Source organism: Dreissena polymorpha, chromosome 1 (genome assembly GCF_020536995.1).
Source record: "Dreissena polymorpha isolate Duluth1 chromosome 1, UMN_Dpol_1.0, whole genome shotgun sequence".
Taxonomy (NCBI): domain Eukaryota; kingdom Metazoa; phylum Mollusca; class Bivalvia; order Myida; family Dreissenidae; genus Dreissena; species Dreissena polymorpha.
The window spans coordinates 91,299,655-91,319,107 of record NC_068355.1 but is presented as its reverse complement, the minus strand read 5'-3'; the positions used below and the strand labels follow the sequence as shown (position 1 = coordinate 91,319,107).

At 34.0% G+C, this 19,453-nt stretch overlaps 1 long non-coding RNA gene across 1 annotated transcript in view; it reads right to left on the bottom strand.

Annotated features, from left to right (window-relative positions):
* Positions 1-5,194: 5,194 nt before the first annotated feature.
* Positions 5,195-19,453, bottom strand: part of LOC127840776 (uncharacterized) — a 28,978-nt gene continuing 14,719 nt past the window's right edge. Inside the window, exons 2-3 of the long non-coding RNA XR_008030541.1 lie at positions 18,272-18,417; positions 5,195-5,607 (exon numbers count right to left, since the gene is read on the bottom strand). This is a non-coding gene — a long non-coding RNA (uncharacterized LOC127840776). The remainder of the gene's footprint in view (positions 5,608-18,271; positions 18,418-19,453) is intronic.

Sequence of the window (19,453 nt, the reverse complement as noted above, 5' to 3'; positions counted from 1 at the left end):
CAAATCAGTATTTTTGTAATCACGCTCCGTCAGTGCAGAAGCCATGTGTCCCCTCTCCGTCTGCTACGGGGGTTGCCAATAGTGATGTGTCAATATTCCTTGTTGGGTGTCATAAACCAGGGGCCCGGGTAAATGTCATTGCGTTAATTGTTTTATTGTTCTTTTCCGTGATGCAATGTCGGTGTTTTTATTAAGGACGGGCTATTCTTTTTATTTTAATTTATCGCTTTAATTCAAAGATAACTGCCAATTAAAACAATTTTGAGTAAATAATACTAGTATTATTCTTTAGTATACTAGTATACTAAATATACGCGTGAAAAACATTAATTTGATTGAAAATATTTTTGTTCTAAGTATAAGTTATTATTTGATTAGAAATCATTGAAACAATATCATAAATGTAATTGTTAAATGTTTAAAATGAATATTCCTAATCAGCCTCGAAATTTTGCTTTTCCTAAGCGTACATTCGGGAAGAAAAAGCCAGTACAGCGTTCATTCCAATTTAGTTGGTTTGAATCGTTCACGTGGCTCCATTACAATGAGGTATGCATATAAGTATTAAATTTTAATTTGCGACCGTTCTTACCTTTTATGAACCTAACGTCGATCTAAATACAAACGAAATTTAGAAGAAGAAAAAACATACAAATAATACTCGTATTGTTGCTAAATATTTTTTTTATTATCATTAATATTTAACACACAATTTCTAACAATGTTATTCTTTTCAGAGCCGGGACCTTGCGTTCTGCTATTTCTGCATGACGGCCAAGAAGACGGGCAAGATCGGCCACACGAAGGTGGACGGACCCGCCGCCCCAATTTTTGGAGGTTATCTACGCCTTTGTAATGTGCGACTCAGAGTTTCTGTTTAATTATGTTTTTACATTTATTGCTGCTATCTAGTAATTGAATAAATACATTTTTATCTCCTTTGAAAAAATCCCGAACCCACATTGACCCATGTCCCGGATTACCCATCATATAAAGAAGGTAACTGCCTATGAACCGCGGCAGTTAGGGCCCCCGTGAGACCGTGAATACACAGACTACAGTGATTTTTTTTCTTAGATTCTTACACTAAGTATTATGCCGTATTGGCACTACGTTATTATATTCACATTTTATACACATGAAAGGACATTGTAACATGTAATGTCTTGCCAGCCATGGCATTGTTAGGCAAATTGAAACGATAGAAATCTCGGAACTGGCGTTTTATTAGGCACTAGGCCGACTGCCTAGAGGCCTCCACGTCGCTAATCTGGCACCGATTGAACCCAACCACATTTTTCGTTCAATATTCCTTAAGGCATCTAAGTGTCAAGTCGTGTCTATAGGCTTCAATTTATAGTTTAGAAAAATATTTTATAGTACTGTATCCACATTGTCATGTGGATAGCGGTTTAATTATGTTAGACAAACCAACGCACATGCACGTGGTGATGTTAGTGATTATCGGTAAAAGAACAATAATACTTTAACTGGGGAGGATTTAAAAAAAACACGAATCCGTCCACAGTTCTTTTTATCTTGCTGAACCATTGTTATATTTTAAATACTATTAAGAACTTATTTGTCCCTCATCCACTTAATAGGCCATCATGGGATAAGTCCTGATATATGGTAGCGACTTGAGACGATGCATTACAATAGCTTACATGTAATTGTATTACGAATTGATGAAAATCGTCGTGTGTTTGACCTATGCCACTAGTTTTAATTTATGAAAATGTTTGGGAAGATTAAAGAGGACACAGTTTTTCCCAATGAACATGAAACTTGCTCAGAACAAAAATTGCTCAAACGATATCTCGCTCACGTTCGAAAAAAAAGCTGCCGAAAGACGGGTAATATTTCATTATATATAGATAAAGTAAAGCACCGTAAAACCTCTAGAAGTCGCACTTTTTGCCCAAGCATAATGAAACTGCATCAGAACATTAATTTGTATGAAATCCGAGTAGAGTTCGATAATGTTTTTTGTCCGTTAAAAACATGACAGTGGAGCAGTTTTCTTGTATGGCTACAGCTACACCTTGCGAACACTATATACATGTAACATTGTAGGTGCTGCTTGCTAAGAACATTTGTTCTTATTATATTTCGGGCCAGTTAAAAATGGCTGCTAGGATGTGGAGGAGTTTACTTTATATGGAAATAGAAAACCCTTGTGAACACACTAGATATTACACTGTTTTCCATTTCTTCATTAAAACTTGCTCAGAACATTTGTTTCATCGATATCTTGTCTAATTTCTAAAATTGTTCCGGTACGTCAATCGATTTAATAAATGAAATTATGATCAAATAAAGGCTTCTTCATTGCAAAATATACCTTCTGTAAAAAAGAAACAAATATCGGTATTTAACTATTTATGCATCAACCATTTTGTGAACACTTGTGTGAAATTCGTTAAAATTAATTCGTTATAAATATTTTTTGCCAAAAAGTTTATTTCTTTTGTAAATTATTCATTCATCAAAAGTTTATGCTATAGATTGAGAATTAACGCATATAAAAGAATAATGTGGCCTTAACGAGCCCAATTAAACCTTAAAGACGTGCGTTCTGTTGGCATACTACGTTCGCTCTAAACAAAAGACAACACGTACACTTTGCAATAAAACAAAGGACATCAAAAAGTCACAAGTAACGCTCGATTGTTCATTGTCGGCTCAGGTATTACTTAGTTGTACCCTGGGTTTTCTTAAGTATACTTAAATATGGTGCGGTAGTCGAGTGGTGACACTCCTGGCCTGGGCACTGGACATTTCAGAAATGCTTTAAGTGTTTCCTACCCAACTAGAGATGTACTGGTATAAAACCCAGGTAATTTTCGCGTGTATCGGTGCTAAACACCGAGCATACAAAAGAACCAATGGATCTATTCGCAAACAGCTAGGGTATCGCACACGGATTCCTTGTATCTCAATACTGCATGTCTCTTCTGCATGCTGTCTCTTAAGCAAAAACCAAAGGAACCCATCGGAAATAAGTGCTTGCACTTTCATGGGTTATCCTTGACTGCAAGGTCAAAATAAACAAGAAATATCTTTTAAAAAAGATATACGGCGCTGATTGTGGTTGGAGTTAGTGAAAGGTAAAAAGTTCAATGAATGAGATCAAAGATAGCGAATGTCTTTTTTTGTGCAATTCTTAGCTGCATCACACGCAGTACGAGATGTTACGCGGAATTTTCGCGGCTTATCTTACATTATTACATATTGCTGGTCATATACCTATTGATATAAAACAAAAAACAAAAAGAAGAATGGAAGTGAAACTAAAACATATGAGTAAACCGGCCACACGCGAAGTATCCATACATATTTTAAATATTTATACGCGCGTTCTTCGAACAAACCTGTTTTAGTGGTTTGCCGGGCATTGTTATTTGATTCGATTATTAACAGTATCAAGAATCATCGCGCTCATGCTTAATACATACGTCAATATGGTGGAATAATTCTTGTTAAATTAATCAAAAATAATATTTATCATGGTATTGTTGAAAACGCATTAGAATCTATTATTGACATACCATAATTATATCGCTGAATATCTTCATTTAATAAATTTCCGATCTAAAGAAAATTCCAGTTCACCTAGTTCAAGCGATAGCGTCTATATTCTATAACGATCATTTTACTGGCCGCGAACTGACCCTGATACCTTGCGGGTTCGAATGCAATGCATTAAAGTGGGACCACGCTTCCACTGCTGGAACGACAGCTTGTTTAAAACTTTATACTTTTACATGTTAAATGTTCAATTTCGAAAATTTAAAATGGTTTGGCCAAAACGAATATCAGGATAGGGAAAAAACGATACTTTTATGAACTAAAATATACTAGTACACAGACAGAATATGGAAATAATTATCCAGCAAACAATCTATAAGGGACCCATATAGGCACATGTATGTATATGGGGCAGCCCAGATGGGACCCATATGGAGCCCGGTTGCACTACCCATCTGGGTCCCATGTTGGCAGCACACATGGGGCCCATATAGGTGCCTATATGGGTCCCACATGGGCAGCCCTTTTTACTCAATATGGGCAGCCCTTTAACTCAATATGGGCTACATACGGGCAGCCATTTTACTCAAAATGGGCTACATACGGGTAGCATTGTTCTAAATATGGGCTACAAACGGGTAGCATTGTATTCAATATGGGTACACAGAGCCTGTAAAATTTTGGACAACGCATTAATGGAAATTCAGGTTAGAAATAATACATGTAGGCTGCAAACATAAAATACTGTGTGTTCAAATTAAACATCAGACAAAAGATTCTTGTACATGTACTTCCATTTTCATTTTTTTATATAATGTTTTATCTATTTCTTCTTGCTGAAACAGAGTGATATCAAAGGGTTTTAGAGGTAAATAGCATTATCCTGCAAGAAATACAACAAGGTTTATGTTAAAAGACTTAAAAATTTATTAAAGTAATCTCAACTTTTATTCACATATAGTATTACATACATATACATGGATACATACATACATAGCAGGAGGATCCCACGTTAACTATTCTACTCGAAAATTCTAAAATAATATGGCGATACCTTACTTTTTGAATGTTACATCAGCAAAAATATTTTACATGAAGTTGCTTACGAAAACATGTTTCTATCTAATGTTCTATCTGCAGGGAGTAATGTTACTCATAATCTATAAACCCAAACCAACAGTAAAACTATTTTATGGAACAATAAAGACATAACGTTAAACAATAAGACGTTTTTCTATAACATTATATATGTCGACCAGTTATACGACGATAGAATTAAGGACTTCTATTATTTTTATATTAAATATATGTAACATATACGGGATACCTTCAAGTATTTTCCTGATGTACTACACATCACTCAAAAGCAAACCCATGCAAATTCAATCTTTAACCAATACAAATAACACACCATGTACTCAAAGAACATTCATAGAAAACATACTTGTAAGACTAAACAAAACGAACAAAATATTTTATAAACTACAAATTAAAAACCCTGCAGAAAACTCCAAAACTCAAATAAATGGCAAATCCATTTTCAAGAACAAGTCACAGTCCATATTATTATCTTTGATATCTTCATACATTCTAGTTTTTTTTTCATAATTGCACATGATATATATATATATATATATATATATATATATATATATATGTCATTTAAAACCTTCGAAAACTGGAATGCTGTTTCTTCTTTTGCAAAGGAATATATACCGTTTCATTTCCAGATTAAAAAGATTGTATGCTTTCTTAGAAGATGAGCCTTAAAGAAATGGTTTAGGATAAATCGAGAAAGAACTGTCAATTACATTCACAACATTGCTTAATATATTTGATAAAAAGCTTGAACTATACAGCAGTCCTAGAAAAGATGGATCGTAGCTTCATCACCAAGATGCTCTTAAAACTCGTTCATTTGCTCTAATGTTCCGATTGGAAGAATGATGTTCTCTGGCAGTTGCACTGGCTGGTCATCAGTAGCTGACATAGCCAAGAGCCGTTGCAGCATCCGCTTCATATCCCTGTTCTCCTCCCTCATTGTTTCCAACACAGTTAAAATCTGTGTAACTGCATCTGAAGACAGAGTAAAAAAAAAAGAAACTGTAAGTAAAATTTTGTAGACAATAATATACATCACAGCTGGGTCGGATATAATTATATCGGATGTGTGCCGATATAACGGCGGCGGGCCCGATTTGTCCCTACAGCTGCTGTACGGCTAGGCCGGATTATAGGCGAGGTATAAAACCCGGAACTATCCGGAAATCTTTATGGTAAAACCCGGATCCGATATAAATGGTTATAACTTCATTATTATTCGTCCGATATTAATTATAATGGTACCGTTGTAAAGAAGATCCTCTACAGACTCTAACCATATCAAAATATTTTATGGCAGGGTCGTAGTCGGCCTGTAAATCGCGGACAAAGTCGGCCTGTTTTAACGTTTTTTTTTACACACGCAAATGCCGAAAAGAAAACCCGGATCCGATATAAATGGTTATAACTTCATTATTATTCGTCCGATATTAATTATAATGGTACCGTTGTAAAGAAGATCCTCTACAGATTCTAACCATATCAAAATATTTTATGGCAGGGTCGTAGTCGGCCTGTAAATCGCGGACAAAGTCGGCCTGTTTTAACGTTTTTTTTTACACACGCAAATGCCGAAAAGAAAACCCGGATCCGATATAAATGGTTATAACTTCATTATTATTCGTCCGATATTAATTATAATGGTACCGTTGTAAAGAAGATCCTCTACAGATTCTAACCATATCAAAATATTTTATGGCAGGGTCGTAGTCGGCCTGTAAATCGCGGACAAAGTCGGCCTGTTTTAACGTTTTTTTTTACACACGCAAATGCCGAAAAGAAAACCCGGAACCGATATAAATGGTTATAACTTCACTATTATTCGTCCGATATTAATTATAATGGTACCGTTGTAAAAAAGATCCTCTACAGATTCTAACCATATCAAAATATTTTATGGCAGGGTCGTAGTCGGCCTGTAAATCGCGGACAAAGTCGGCCTGTTTTAACGTTTTTTTTTACACACGCAAATGCCGAGAAGAAAACCCGGAACCGATATAAATGGTTATGACTTCATTATTATTCGTCCGATATTAATTATAATGGTACCGTTGTAAAGAAGATCCTCTACAGATTCTAACCATATCAAAATATTGTATGGCAGGGTCGTAGTCGGCCTGTAAATCGCGGACAAAGTCGGCCTGTTTTAACGGTATTTTTTACACACGCAAATGCCGAGAAGAAAACCCGGAACCGATATAAATGGTTATAACTTCATTATTATTCGTCCGATATTAATTATAATGGTACCGTTGTAAAGAAGATCCTCTACAGATTCTAACCATATCAAAATATTTTATGGCAGGGTCGTAGTCGGCCTGTAAATCGCGGACAAAGTCGGCCTGTTTTAACGGTTTTTTTACACACGCAAATGCCGTAAAGAAAACCAGGAACCGATATAAATGGTTATAAATGCATTATTATTCGTCCGATATTAATTATAATGGTACCGTTGTAAAGAAGATCCTCTACATTTTCTAACCATATGAAAATATTTTATGGCAGGATCGTAGTCGGCCTGTAAATCGCGGACAAAGTCGGCCTGTTTTAACGGTTTTTTTTTACACACGCTAATGCCGTAAAGAAAACCAGGAACCGATATAAATGGTTATAAATGCATTATTATTCGTCCGATATTAATTGTAATGGTACCGTTGTAAAGAAGATCCTCTACAGTATCTAATAATGTAAAAATATTTTATGGCAGGGACAGTGTTAACCTGTAAATCGCTGTGCGGTAAAAGTTGACCGAAAAATACCGTGTTTTTTTTAACACAGAACAATGTCTTGAGGAAAACACGGAAAAGCTAAAAGGGGTTATAAAAGCATCCTTTTCCCAACCGACCATACATTTTTGGTACCGTTGTTACGGTATTGTTCCACTGTTTCTAAATATGTAAAAAATATTGTGAGAAAGCATAATATGAAATAAGGCGAAGCATCAAAGCGAAAATGGTTATAAATGCATTATTATTCGTCCGATATTAATTATAATGGTACCGTTGTAAAGAAGATACTCCACAGTTATTAACCATGTCCAAATAATTTATGGCAGGGTCAGAGTCCGCCTGTAAATCCCGGTCAAAGTCAGCCTGTTTTAACGGTTTTTTTTACACACGGAAATGCCTTAAGGAAAACCCGGAGAAGGTAAACGGGGTTATAAAACAGTATTATTGACTCGATATTAATTATAATGGTATTGTAGTACAGGAGAACCTCCACAGTTTCTAACCATCTAAAAATATTTTAAGGCAGGTTCAGATTCAGCCTGTAAATCGCGGTCAAAGTCGGCCTATTTTAACGTTTTGTACACGCGCAAATGCCTATAGGACTACCCGGAAAAGGTGATAAAATCATCACTTTCCCAACCGACCATACATTATTTGATACCATTGTAATGTAAACAATGGACCTATTCCTACGGCCGTGTTAATACCAATATGAAAAGATGCCATATCAATCCACAACCCCTGGGTAGGTAGATGGGCACCTTAGACCACTAAGTCACGGTAACTATGTCTGTTACTGCTACTTTTGACATTGATATTACCAGTTAAATGTCAATTTCGTGACATGGTTCATGCAATACCCTGAAATTTTCCGGGGACACAGTAACAACAACTGCCAATTAAGGATACAATGGTCGCGATCACAGGTTAGTGCCACCCTTGTATATCTGCTCTTGGCATGTTGTTCTTACTTACTGTCAATCGAAGATTTGGGTCTTGGGTAGATATACAGCTTGTTGTCAAACCGTTCCGATCCGAATACTTAAATAAGAAGTTTTTTGTTAAGAAAAAAATCATAACTGCAATACAAGTCTAGCTTTGATCACGATATAAATCATATAAACATTTTATGAATCGGTGTTGATATAAAGTGTGTTAATTGACCTTGTGCTCGAATTGTTGTGTTTGATTTTATTTACTAACAATGCCTTTAGTAGTGGGACATAGCCAGACAAAGTACTTGTCTGATTATTTGTGTAAGGGATCGTACACAGTGTTCTCGTATTCTGGATATAAAACGCTCCAGTTTATGTACGAGAGGGACGTTTTTGAAGTTGCGCCTTTCTTTTCGGTAAGTACCGTGCACAGTACATATATATATATATATATATATATATATATATATATATATATATATATATATTATGATATGATTATATATTGTATATATGGGTAGATTGCTCACTATGTATTGTTCACGATGTCTATACATAGTTATTTACGGGTGCATACAATCACCGCAAAGTACCGAAAAGCATCGAATAGCACCGAAAAGCACCGAAAATACACTCAATTTCTCGCTATATATATGCAATATATCGTTTCTAGTGTGTGTTAACGGGTTTAATTAGTTAATTAATGGTTATATGATTGTATGTCTATACTACAAAATTGGATAAATATCGGCAATATACCGACCGAAATGCTTTTCCTGTGAAGACCGAAAAGCACTCAATTTCTCGCTATATATATATATATAGAGTTCCTATAAACGGATTTAAATTAAATAAAAGTTAAGAAAAACATGTGTGGAAAAATACCAAATAAGCCAGATACTTCATTCTGATTTCGTCAATACTGTACAGATCTTAAATTTACGGATCATTGTAATTTCCTGCAACGATATCTATTCATACGACACACGAACACTAACACGGATCTTAATTAAGCAGACAAATGCTTCTGCTATTCACAAATTCACACGAGCCGCACTTTTATAAAGGATAATAACTGAATATACACTTATTGACAGAGATCAACGCAAATGTATATTATGTAACCTAAATGACATCGAGGATGAATTTCACTTTGTTCTTAAATGCCCTTATTATAATGATGTTAGGAATGCATTAATTCCGAAATATTATAGAATCCGACCGAATATGTTCATGTTTATTAAACTACTTAATAGCACAAACAAAACTGTATTAAGAAAGCTAGCCATGTATTGTTTAACATGCTTTAAAATAAGAGAAAATGTCATATATATGTAGTGTTAAATAGAAGTACATTTTTCACAAAAAAAATAAGGTCAGAAATATGTAACTGTATCTATATTTTTGTAAACCTATATGCATAACATTGTGTGACCACTGTGTATTAAACCCATCCATGTACCATTCTCACGAAATATGTTCACGAAATATATTTCGTGTTTATTTAGATTATTTATTCTTTAAAATTATGTGTGTTTTTGGGTGTACTTCAACGCATGCTGTTATTTATATGTATGTTAATAACGATGAGCTTCACATGCTTAAGTCAAAAATAAACTATTCTGTTATATTTGCAAAGGCAGCAGCATCATACTAAAACAATCCCAGAAAAATAATGAATATCAACCGACATGACCGACAGAAATGATTCGATGCACGATGTGAATCAAAATTTAGTTTAAGTAATACGACACAAAGAAACTTTTTTAGTTTACGGATCATTTCGGCTTAGAGGACTAAGACAGTCATGTAAAATATCAAATAAAATATATAGTTATAATCAACTGGTAGCAAGTTATAAATATATCGGCAATGTACCAACCGAAAAGCACTTCATTTCATCTTATACGTAAATTGATGTAAATGTTTTAAGTTTTTCTAATTGACGTGAAACTCTTAAATAGAAATTGCAGCATGAATTTTAGTTCATGTGCTTTGTATTAATAATAGCGATTTTAATGGTTCCATTAAAACCATTTATTGCGCGAGCATCGAGACACTTTTGAGTTATTGATGTTAGCACAATGCAAGGTGACACAATAGTATCAGTTTTTAATTATGTGTAATTTCATTCGCACCTCTCGCTTAACTCAACGTTCAAAGGCACGCGCACTTTCACACTTTATTAGCGCCGTCTTTAATCTGTTCTATCTCTTTTTACAGAACAGATTGATTTGAACTTAATGAACACAATTATTTTAACTAATGCAAGTTTAGCTAGAATTAATATATGACTTCTTGCTATACAATCATTATCATTCGAAAATGGATCTTATTTAATTGTGGTTCCTTCTTTGAACTTATGCTGTCCGCCAACATATAGAATCGGTAGTGTCAGTAATAAATGTATTGCTTTAGATTCACATGTTTGTTTTTTTTAAGATATGTAAGATGCAAATGTGTCTAACTTATATTGTTTTCTGGTCTTTAAGCTATCTGATATATGTGACTACGTGCTATTTTGTTGGAGAAATGAAAGATTCAAATGTGTCTTATTTATATTTTATCCATGTATCGTGTGTATTCAGTGTCATGCGAAAATATATCTTATTTCTTAATTTCCACCTTCACACTTTATTAGCGCCGCCTTTAATTAGTTCATTAAATTAATTAATTTAATATAATGTGCAACGGTGAGGTGGATCAATGCTCGTTGTTAATTTAAATACACACCACTTCAGCAATAAATGAAATCAGTTATTTTGGCTGTAAATCCATTTTTTTCCGTACAGTAGCCATGTTCCTGTGTATTGAGCTGATAAGATCACCACAGCAAGTTGCTAATACACAGTGTAGACTTAAACGAAATTGGTTATTTTGACTGTAAATCCAATTTTTCCAGTACAGTAGCCATTATGACCATGTTCCTGTGTATTGAGCTGATACGATACCCACAGCAGGTTGCTTATACACAGTGTAGACTTCCCCTGTTTTATTATAGTATTTGTTATTTACCTGCTTGGAATAAATGACGTGTATTCATTCGGGTCTGATGGCGTTTTGTTAAAGGTCATTTAATGCAGCAAAGCTGGTTTTCTGACTTAATTTTTTAATCATTTCAATGTAAAAAAGAAATAATGAAACAATGAATGTGTAATTTAATTCTCAACTCTCGCTTAACTCAACGTTCAATGGGACGCGCATAGTTCTTTTTATAAATTATGTACAAATATAATATGCTGTACATTGTTGTTTATTTACTCAAGAAGTACCAGAAAGAAGCATTGTTATGTATAAAGCGCTTTACTTTTTCAAAATTCTACATTAAATAAAGAAATATCGTATTTTTTGGTTAAGTGTACGTGCTTGATATATATTCATAAAATAGCAGTTTTTTTTTAAACATTCGGTCTTTAACCTTTAATTTGATGCAAATGAAAAGAAGAACTGCCTTTTTTATTTTTATACTTAAATCAACATTTAACGAAGTCATTATTGACTAAATAAATATGTACATTTTTTCACTCCATTAAAATCGGCCCTTATAGTTTACTTTCATGTATATATAGAATAATTGAGTGCTTTTCGGTGATTCTATGCTGGAGCGATAGTGCTTTTCGGTTGCAAATAAAAATACTTTTGTGCGTGATCTTTACACTTAAATCAATATTTAACGAAGTGATTAATTACTTAATTAATACGTACATGTTTTCAATCCATTATAAACGGCACTTATGGCTTACTTTCATGAAAATATGAAGAAATTGAGTGCTTTTCGGTGATTCTGTGCTGTCGCGGGAGTGCTTTTCGGTCGTCACATGAAGTGCTTTTCGGTCGGTATATTGCCGATATTTATCCAATATGGGGCATTAATACATCATAATAAACACAAGGTAGTATAAATATGCATGAAATATAACCATTTTTATCTAATTTAGTCCATTAACACACAATAGAAACGCATTTTTGCATATATATTGCGAGAAATCGAGTGCTTTTCGGTCTTCACATGAAGTGCTTTTCGGTCGGTATATTGCCGATATTTATCCAATTTTGGGCATTAATACATCATAATAAACACAAGGTAGTATAAATATGCATGAAATATAACCATTTATAACTAATTTAGTCCGTTTACACACAATAGAAACGCAAGTTTTCATATATATAGCGATAAATTGAGTGCTTTTCGGTCGTCACATGAAGTGCTTTTCGGGCGGTATATTGCCGATATTTATCCAATTTTGGGCATTAATACATCATAATAAACAAAAGGTAGTATAAGTATGCATAAAATATAACCATTTATAACTCATTTAATCCGTTACTCACACAATAGAAACGCAATTTTTCATTTATATACAAGAAATTGATTGCTTTTCGGTCTTGACATGAATTGCTATTCGGTCGGTATATTGCCGATATTAATCCAATTTTGGGCAAAATGTAGTATAGACATACATTCATATAACCATTAATAACTAATTAAACCCGTTAACACACGCTAGAAACGATATATTGCATATATAGAGAGAGAAATTGAGTGCCTTTCGGTGCTTTTCGGTGATTGTATGGACCGACTTAAATACCAATAGAGCGTGACACAAACACAGCACAATTGTTTATTTCGGCAAACATTTTGATATTATTTGCTTTTAAACATAGCTTTTAATGACTATTGATAGATGAATAATGTTATACTATTATTTGTAATTTCAAAACATGTTACTTGGTGATTTTATTCACGTTCTATAAATACATCAGTTATTCTTATTAACCTGATGCCTGTTGTCTGCTACTGTTACAATACGACGCTTAAAAATGTGGATTGCATAAAGTTAAAGGTCACATTCCGTGTGCACTATATTACTTGTAATAATGCATTATAAATATGTCAAGCATGTTCACTTTAACAAATACGATACTTCTTTATGTAATGTAGAATTTGCAAAGGTAAAGCGCTATATATATGACAATGTTTTATTTTTTCTTGTTGATTAAAAACAAAAACAAAATATAACAATACATATCATATGTGAACATACTTTTTTAAACCAATATAATGAATCACGTGATGTTTTTATAATTTTGTTAAGCGTGCGTGATATTGAACGTTGATTTAAGCGAGTTATGCGATTTAAAAACTGATACCACTCAGCTTGATTTACAATTCATGTTCCAACGCGCCAATGTATTTAATTAAATGGTTTGCATGAAATTGTGTTTAAAAGCATAACGATTGAAAGTCAGTAAGAAACACAGTTTTGCACATAAAATGATCGCCAACAGACCCGAATTAATACACTTCATAAATGCCAATCAGATAAAAAACAATTCCAATAATACAACAGGGGAAGTCTACACTGTGTATTAGCCACCTGCTGTGGTTATCCCTATTTATCAGCTCTATCTCAGGCACCTGGCTACTGTTATGAACAAATTGGATTTACTGAAAATAACTGATGTCAGTTATTGCCAAATTGTTATGTACATATAAAATAAACAACGAGAGTGGACCCACATCATTGTTGCACATTAGTATAAACTTCACTGTAATCTAGGCGCCCCGTAATCTGTTCTTAAAATAGACATAGCCTTAATAAAGACGGCGCTAATTAAGTTGGATATTAAAGAAGCTACATTAAGCGCACTGAAAAAGATGAATTGGACACATTTGCATCTTTCATTTATTACAAAGCATGTGAATATGTACAATACTTTTATTACTGACACATTATTATTAAAGTCGACGGACAACATAAGAGGGAACCACAATTAAATAAGATCCATTTTCGCAGGATAGTGGTTTTTTTAGAAAATATTCACATATTATTTTTAGCTTGCATTAGTTACAATAATAAGTTCGCGTGCCATTGAACGTTGAGTTAAGCGAACGGTGCGAATTAAAATCTGAAACTATTATGTCATCTGTACTAACAGCATTAACTCAATGGTGTCAAATCCTCTATAGTCAATTAAAGGGGCATTTTCATTTTTTGAAGTAGTTAAAAACCAACTTGTAGTGAGTGATATTTTGATGCAACCAATTGAAACTTTTGACTTTAAATGACGAAAAATCGGATATGGGTGCATTGTGTGTGCTATGTATAAAACATGACAGTCACTACAAAATCGTATATATAATATACTCTGTAAGAGACGTTACATATTATGACATTTCAAATTTAAACCACAAAATTGACAATTATCCATAGATATATCATTCATTTTAGTGAAGGAATGATATATTATAATAACCATGAAAAGTTTTTCCGTTTGACTATGCCTTTAACGAAATAATTTTTCATAATAATATATATAAAATAAACGAGAGTAATGATACCTTCCTTTCATGTATAGTGTACATGTAAGACAAACAGATTCTTTAAATTCATCGCTGTCATTACATCAGTCTATTAGCATCTCATTCGCAATGAAATAATTTGCATTTCACGTGTGCAGAAAATGATTCATATTTTGGTAAAAGGAATTGTACTTCTCTTTAGCGTATCTTACAAAAGTATAAGCACGCATTGCAGAAAGCACTTTTTAGAACAAAAAAATCAACGAAAGACTGACTTGCCTTTCGCTAGTAGTAAAATCGTTTTAAACGTCTTATGTAAACAAGACCACAAGCTGAAATAACTGCACAAAAATATGAGATTGTAAACGTATATTGCATTTAACACCAGAGAGAGAGAGAGAGAGACTTGAACGCTCCAAGGCTGCGGGTAAAAACTTGTACGAATTGGTCCAAAATCAACGAATTAGTATGCATTCATAGTGCAATGTTCTCGTTTAAAGTAAAATTCACTAACAAACTCAAATTCGTATATTCGAGCTCTCATCATGATTTTGATTTCAGTCTTCATGAAACGAGTCTTAATTTATACAGATTTTTTGTTATTGTACGAATGAGTAAGTGCTAATTATTAGATCTAGTTGATTAAGTGCACACTGATTTTGAAACATGAAATAATAATGTAAATAGCATTCATTTCTGTGAACTCAGGTTTATTCGCGAATATTAGTATGTTCAGTAGTCAGGCTAGAGACCGACCGGAATGAAAATAATGAGCTATGTAACAGAACTTGTTTTCATTGTACAGATAAGATCGAGGATGAAATACATGTACTCGTTCACTGTCCGTTGTATGTTGATGTTCAGGAGGGTTGACATAATTTATAACTGATATAGTCTTTAATTGTAAGCTATGTAAATATTGTCGTTGTTTTTAGGGTCTGTTAGTTATAAATCAAGCGTGGGTAACCATTGCTAATGAGTTAATTTCCGACCTGGTCATAATATACTTGATTTCTTAAACCATTTTATATTATGCGCGTTAGTGCATCTTATCGCAGTGTCATTGTTTTACGTAAATATATTTATATATCTATAAACGGTTACTAGATTTACCGAAAGCGCGGGTACAAATTAATGCTCGTGTAAACACGTTCATAAAAACATAAATTGCATCAAGATTATGACTTTGTTGAAATTATGATCTGTTTACGTCGTATTTGCTCAATCAGCATTTAGTAGTATAAGTCTTATAATCTAAGTAATTTACGTCATCAACAATGCCACCAAAACCGTTTATGCGATTCTAATTAAGAGCGCAGTATTTAGCAGATTTGAATAGAAACCAACACTCGTTAAGTCATGTAACGCGCTAAAGAAAGTATATAATGGCCATTGAAGAAACATGCCTAATTTGTGAAATTTCTGAAGTCGCGAATTCTTCAGAATTGTGAAAATGAGTCGCGAACTTGCAATATTTGCGAAAACACGTGAGTTTTCCAAATTGTGATTTTTTAAAGATTAAATGTAGTAAATAGTTAGTATTCAATAATTTCATTTTTTTTACACTTCATTTATTCGGAAATTTAAACATCGCATGCCATTAAACTGAAATAATGACCCTATGATTATATCTTCAATATACTTTGTCCGCGATTTACAGGCCGACTACGACCCTGCCATAAAATATTTTGATATGGTTAGAATCTGTAGAGGATCTTTTTTACAACGGTACCATTATAATTAATATCGGACGAATAATAATGCATTTATAACCATTTATATCGGTTCCGGGTTTTCTTTACGGCATTTGCGTGTGTAAAAAAACCGTTAAAACAGGCCGACTTTGTCCGCGATTTACAGGCCGACTACGACCCTGCCATAAAATATTTTGATATGGTTAGAATCTGTAGAGGATCTTCTTTACAACGGTACCATTATAATTAATATCGGACGAATAATAATGCATTTATAACCATTTATATCGGTTCCTGGTTTTCTTTACGGCATTTGCGTGTGTAAAAAAACCGTTAAAACAGGCCGACTTTGTCCGCGATTTACAGGCCGACTACGACCCTGCCATAAAATATTTAATATCGGACGAATAATAATGAAGTTATAACCATTTATATCGGTTCCGGGTTTTCTTCTCGGCATTTGCGTGTGTAAAAAAAACCGTTAAAACAGGCCGACTTTGTCCGCGATTTACAGGCCGACTACGACCCTGCCATACAATATTTTGATATGGTTAGAATCTGTAGAGGATCTTCTTTACAACGGTACCATTATAATTAATATCGGACGAATAATAATGAAGTCATAACCATTTATATCGGTTCCGGGTTTTCTTCTCGGCATTTGCGTGTGTAAAAAAAAACGTTAAAACAGGCCGACTTTGTCCGCGATTTACAGGCCGACTACGACCCTGCCATAAAATATTTTGATATGGTTAGAATTTGTAGAGGATCTTCTTTACAACGGTACCATTATAATTAATATCGGACGAATAATAATGAAGTTATAACCATTTATATCGGTTCCGGGTTTTCTTTTCGGCATTTGCGTGTGTAAAAAAAACGTTAAAACAGGCCGACTTTGTCCGCGATTTACAGGCCGACTACGACCCTGCCATAAAATATTTTGATATGGTTAGAATCTGTAGAGGATCTTCTTTACAACGGTACCATTATAATTAATATCGGACGAATAATAATGAAGTTATAACCATTTATATCGGATCCGGGTTTTCTTTTCGGCATTTGCGTGTGTAAAAAAAAACGTTAAAACAGGCCGACTTTGTCCGCGATTTACAGGCCGACTACGACCCTGCCATAAAATATTTTGATATGGTTAGAATCTGTAGAGGATCTTCTTTACAACGGTACCATTATAATTAATATCGGACGAATAATAATGAAGTTATAACCATTTATATCGGATCCGGGTTTTACCATAAAGATTTCCGGATAGTTCCGGGTTTTATACCTCCCCGAAACCCCCGGATTATAGACGTCTTGCACCGCTATGCCGTGTATTATCGTTCATAAAAAACACAGCACAATTCTTTGAATACAAAAAACAGTGGTATATTACAGTCTAACGTTCAATTTCAAATGACCCTTTCTCTTAGCCCGTTTTGAGCACACCATTTTAACTGCAGCAAAATATGTTATTAAAGGGACGCAATTGTTTGACAAACAAGATGTGTGTATGAAAAAAATTCTTAGCATACTAGATATTACAAAACGAATGATTCATCTGTAATCATAACATGATTGCAGGCAAGCACTCAAAATTTCAACATATAGTTTAGGAATTGGAATCTTACATAAAATGGACTGGGAGGTAAGTATTCATTTTTTTCAGACAATTTATAAGACTTGGTTTTATCATGTTTAACAGTCAGTATACCTTGAACATACATGTACAGTGCAATCAATTATATCGGCCCAGCAGAAACATATATGAGCCCGTCAACGTCAATTTGTTTCTTTTAATAGTAGAAGTATGTATTAGAATAGATTAATACATGACTGTGTATTTAATATTTTTAAAGTTGGATTATCTGTTTACATCAATTATTTATGTAATTAACTATCAGGCATTTAATAAGCAGTAATTCCAAAAACTGAAATTATTTTAAGTTTAAAGTTTCAAGCACAAAAATTAGTTACTTTGTCATATGAACTGTCTTTGGAATGTCTCTTCAGCTGGACTTAATGTCTTTTATAATGGGAGTGACCGGCCTCTGTCCTTCACTGCTGGACATTCCTTGTAAAGACGTTGTTGGCAAACAAGGCGGTGGTGAATATTTTATTTTCTGAAATAAATTTATACAATAAACATTACGAATTTAATTATTTCTTAACAAACAGACTTTTTTAATATTCTGCAAATATGTGTTTAAATAATCATGAGTGCATGTAATCAAACACCTATAAAATACATTATATTATACGTCTTTGATGTAATACGTTTAAATTAATTTTATCAATGTATGACTCAATGTCCCTGTGCCTATGCTCTAAAGGGCGCTTGGCAGTATATATAGATAGATCGAGATAAGTAAGATTCTCATGCATTAAAGACATTAGCATGATTACTAATTTATAGCTAAAGAAACTTCAGCGTACAGTTTATATAAAGTCGCGCCAGTCAAAAATCATAAAAAGCGACATTTAAAGTTATGGTAGCCAGAACTAACTAATTTAGTGTTCCATTTTTATGCCCCCCTTCAAAGAAGAGGGGGTATATTGCTTTGCACATGTCGGTCTGTCGGTCGGTCTGTCGGTCGGTCCATCCACTTGGTGGTTTCCGGATGATAACTCAAGAACGCTTGGGCCTAGGATCATGAAACTTCATAGGTACATTGATCATGACTCACAGATGACCCCTATTGATTTTCAGGTCACTAGGTCAAAGGTCAAGGTCACGGTGACCCGAAATAAAAAAATGGTTTCCGGATGATAACTCAGGAACGCTTAGGCTTAGGATCATGAAACTTTATAGGTAGATTGATCATGACTCGCAGATGACCCCTATTGATTTTCAGGTCACTAGGTCAAAGGTCAAGGTCACAGTGACCCGAAATAGTAAAATGGTTTCCGGATGTTAACTCAAGAACGCTTTGGCCTAGGATCATGAAACTTGATAGGTAGATTGATCATGACTTGCAGATGACCCCTATTGATTTTCAGGTCACTAGATCAAAGGTCAAGGTCACAGTGACCCGAAATAGTAAAATGGTTTCCGGATGATAACTCAAGAACGCTTATGCCTAGGATCATGAAACTTCATAGGTACATTGATCATGACTTGCAGATGACCCCTATCGATTTTGAGGTCACTAGGTCAAA